Genomic DNA, 4,683 nt, shown 5'->3' with positions numbered 1-4,683 from the left:
CGATCCGGATGTTTCTAGAGGGTTCCAGAAAGGAAACAAAAGAGTATTTAAAGGAAGAGACGATCGCCGAGAGAGGTAGAAATAAATTGACCGTTGCAGAAGTGAATCCAGAAATAAATTGACAGTGATAGCAGTGAAATAAATAGCGCAGTGAATAGTGTTATATCAACAGTAGTGTAAATAAATAGAATAATTCATAACCTAAGTTTTGTAATAATTTAATAGTGTTTTTAAGTTCTTTGATAAATAGTTTTTGTCGTTATCAGTCTTAGAAGTTAATTTTGTTAAACCCACGAACATTACAATATTACTTCTTGTCTCCGTTTATATACCATCCATCAAACAGAGAATACATTAATAATAATTGAGCAAATAAATATGTAACACCTCGATAATCCTTCGGCAAACAGTCATTCACTCGCACCCTCTTCTCCTCTTTTAATTCTAAACAATAATCAAGCCGCATTAGCATATTATCAGTCGGCAAACTGATCCATCTTGAATCCTGTTTTACACACAGCCATGCGACCCACTAATGGGTTACAGAATATGCGTGCACCAGGTCCGGCGTCAGACATGTTAATAAAGCCCGTAATTCCCATGTGGTCCTCCAAATTTATTACTTTCCAAAGTTTTAAAACAAACGGTATTTTTTAATTTTTATCCGCTTGCGCTCTTTGACGCCGCGTGTACAAACGTCAACCGCAGGAGCCGTTCCCCTGATTGAACATTTGGGCTTACAAACCGCCCCTAAAACTACAACCGTAAAAAGACTCCATCATTTTTGACAAGTCTTCACCTGGCGGGAGCTACTACAATGACAACGGTAGTCCTCGTCCCGTTTTTTTTTTATCATACAACTCGTGCACAATTAATCATTTACGTAACAATGAAGAAAATGAAGTGGATAAACACCATGCAAAAAATATTATTAATACATACGGATTTCAAAAGTATTGTGTAAATTATAAACGTTATAGTTTCGTGGGCTCGATTTAAAATTGTAACGCCAATATTATCGATTAAATGTTCCAACTGTTACTACTAAACGGTACTTTCAGAAATTAACAGCTTTAATAAGAGATGAAGCATTTTATGGAATCTTAAACTGTCAACAAATGAAAAATAATTTACTCAAAACTAAAACATAACAAAAAGTATTTGTAAAAAAAAAATAAATTAATAAATTAATAAAAGTTTTCAAAATGTGGAGGTAAACAGTACAGAAGATTTTCTCGTATGTTTAAGTATATGTAAAGTATAATTCATTTACTTTCTCTAGCGAAATGCCCCTTCCAATGTCTTGGATGCGCGCTGGGAAAATCGTAGGTAGGGAGAAACAAGCTCATTATACTCTCGACTGTTGTTCATTAAACATACTTTTTCATACAGTACCTGCCAAAAGTTTTATTCAATTATGAATAGTAGTGCGAGTCGAAAACAAGCGTTAAAGCCTTTAATACCCACCCAAACCGAATCTATTTAGTGGAAAGACCCCGGCTACCGTTAAATATTGGAAGACTTGAGGACGGTTCGACATTTATCAGATGAACTGCTGTCCAATTGCTGTCCACGCTTTCCAATAATATCGAATGTTAACGAGTGCAGATATTACTAATCATTACGTACAATTGACTTGTTTACGTATCAGTTGCTGCGAAGGTGTTTCGTCAGCTGACACTTGCGATAACGAACGTCAACTGGGGTTCTTTTTGTGCTTACTTTTTACACCCCCTATGTTGCGTTGCTGTCACGAGGTGCATTCTACACTACCTTCAGATGTTACTTTTTATATATTCCGAAATATTGATCACACATAGTGTACAATAGTTTCATACATTTTAAAAGTGCATCATATTATTATTTCTTTTAAACCATAACGAACATCAGTATTTTCTAATTCTTAAATTGTCTGTTTTATTCTCCAATTTCTCTTTTTCGTAGCCTTTCTTTAGGGAGACTTAAATTCTATCCTAGCATATTATGATATGTAGAAGCATCTTTCAAATGCTTTAAAAGCTACATGATTTTTGTGCGCGTTTTTCATTCATTATCCTCATATTGATTATAAGGATAATAAAGTTAAGATTATTGACGGTAAGCACTGTGTCGAACATTCACATAAAGATGAATATTTCAGGTAAAACAGCTCCACGGGCAGTAATAAGACGGACAGCAATGAGATTAGTCCTAGCGCCTCCATCGCCGGACCCACAGAAAGAATGGAATCAATTCTGGATCATATAACTCTTTTTATGTCTATCTAATCTGCAAAATTTGTATTTTTTATCCTATGTTATCCCGAGTGAAAAGTAATGAATAGTGTAGTCGCTAATAAAACACGAATTGAATTTCCATTTCATTTCTGAATTTTTACCCACTACACACTACCTCAAATTAATGAAGGAAAAATTATTGCTGTTGTCACACCCCCGCCGGGAATCGAACCCGGGACCCATTTTGAATTTATTATTTTTAAATCAACAACCATTTAACAACATAAAATAACAACTGACATTAACTAACCGCTATACATTAACATCCCAAACTCTATAGATATCACCTCACCACACAACAGTAATAGTAATAGACCACAGAGCAAACTAGCGGTAAATTTAATTTTAGACACTACAATAGGTCAAAAGTTATGCAGTTTTGGTCAGTTCACAAATTACATGTTGCACTTATGTTGCTACGTGTTTAAAATGTGTGATAAAAAGCCAACTATACTGTTGGTACTACAATATAAGGTTCACGTGCCGGTTTACCGTTTTAGGTCCTTGTTACACTACAGTAGAATCCGCTTATAATGACATCGAAGGTAAATAACAAACACGTCATATCCAGCGGGTGTAATACAAAGCATGGTCTTAGTTCTTAGTCTTAGTCCTTCTATTTTGGTTAGTTATTTAGTTTATTGTATATATTTATTAATAGAAAAAGAAAAAAGAACGATGAATTGTAATATCTATATACATAAGAAGGGTCAGGAAAATGGGCGAAAATGTTATTATTTATCATTTGGGTCACTACAGCCGGATATGATTTTTTGAGAATCAGTCATAATAAACGATATGTCATTTTAAACGGAGTCATTATATCTATACTTTCCTATAGAGCATGTAATATGAAAATTAACGTTAACATTGCAATTACTTCATATTAAGCGGTTGATCAATATAGGCGGAGTCATAGTAAACGAATACCACTGTGCTTTAAAACACTTCAATTCCGTTTGTCTCGCTGCACGAAGAAAACTAAATTTTTATGACAACACAAAAATTATAATTTTCGACTGCAAATGACTGAATTTGCCAAAGAAATAGCAGAATTTATTAGGCAACTTGTAATAATCTCAATTTTAACATCTTTTTTAAAAAATTATTTCAAGTTTCCTAATATTACAATTACATTTGTAATATCAACTAAACTACTTAGTAAATTTATTTCTGCTGGGATTTTATTTTTACAAATTCAGGTCCAAATTGTAATTTTTATTATTTTCGCTTACGAAGCAACGGGATAGTGAAATAAATTGTAAATATCGCTTTAATGGGATTTTATTTTTACAAATTCGGGTCCAAATTGTAATTTTTATTATTTTCGCTTACGAAGCAACGGGATAGTGAAATAAATTGTAAATATCGCTTTAATGTTTAAGTAAATTTTCCTTTTTCATTTTCTCCGTGTGTAGGGTACAGAAAGAAAGTTTAAACGAAATGAGATAAAAAGGGATTGAATCCCGGACCTAGCGTTTCGGTTTAGGACAATGAAATGGGGAAATTGCAAGCAACCTTTTTAGATTGAATTATTATTTGAACTGTAATGAGATAAAATTGGTTTTGTTTGAACATTCACGAAATCGTTATTTCAATGAACTGAAAATGTAAGAGTAAATAAATTAATTAAATGCAATTATATACCTACTTAATCGTTTTTCTTTTGATTTACACATACTATTGTACTTTGGTTTGGTTTTTATAATACTGTCACGCATTCAAACACCTTTTCACACTTTTACTACCTTTATTTAACTATTTTCGATCATCATCATCATCATCATCATAAGGTCGTCCAATTTTCGATACATTAATATTTTAAATAACGCTTACAAATTTGCTATATGTTCCTAACGTGACCATACGTCCCGTTTTGATTGGGATCTTTCCTTTTTTCGGTTATCGGACCCGGTGTACACAAAAAACTGCTCCGGGACACACAATTGTCCCGTTTTCCGAAACCGTGTGGAAATTATGGAGTTTGCCGGACGCGTCAGTCAATTTGGTTAAGGAACAGACCAATCAGTTTCTTTCATTTACGCTTCGTAGTTTAATGGTGAAATTGAAAGATATTGACTCTGATATTAATGAAAATTTGTGATAGTACGGCTACAGAATTTTATAAAACAAGCCGTGAATATCTGGAACAGTGGACTTACTCTCTTACCGATGAAATGGAGATATTTCATTGGGAACATTTAAAAATCGTTCCAAAAGCACTGGATGGTCTGATTGAAGAGAGATATATTGATTGTAATAAAGATACAGAAATATTTGACGAATTTTCATTATTTCATTCATAGTAAAAAAATAACAGAATGGAATATACAACAATATAAGTGTTATGGGTTAATGGGATACAAGATTTTTTACAATGAAAGTAATATTAATAAATCTGATGGAG

Source organism: Agrilus planipennis, unplaced genomic scaffold, assembly GCF_000699045.2.
Source record: "Agrilus planipennis isolate EAB-ADULT unplaced genomic scaffold, Apla_2.0 scaffold146, whole genome shotgun sequence".
Lineage (NCBI taxonomy): Eukaryota > Metazoa > Arthropoda > Insecta > Coleoptera > Buprestidae > Agrilus > Agrilus planipennis.
The sequence above is the reverse complement of the archived record's forward strand: the minus strand, read 5'-3'. Positions refer to the sequence as shown.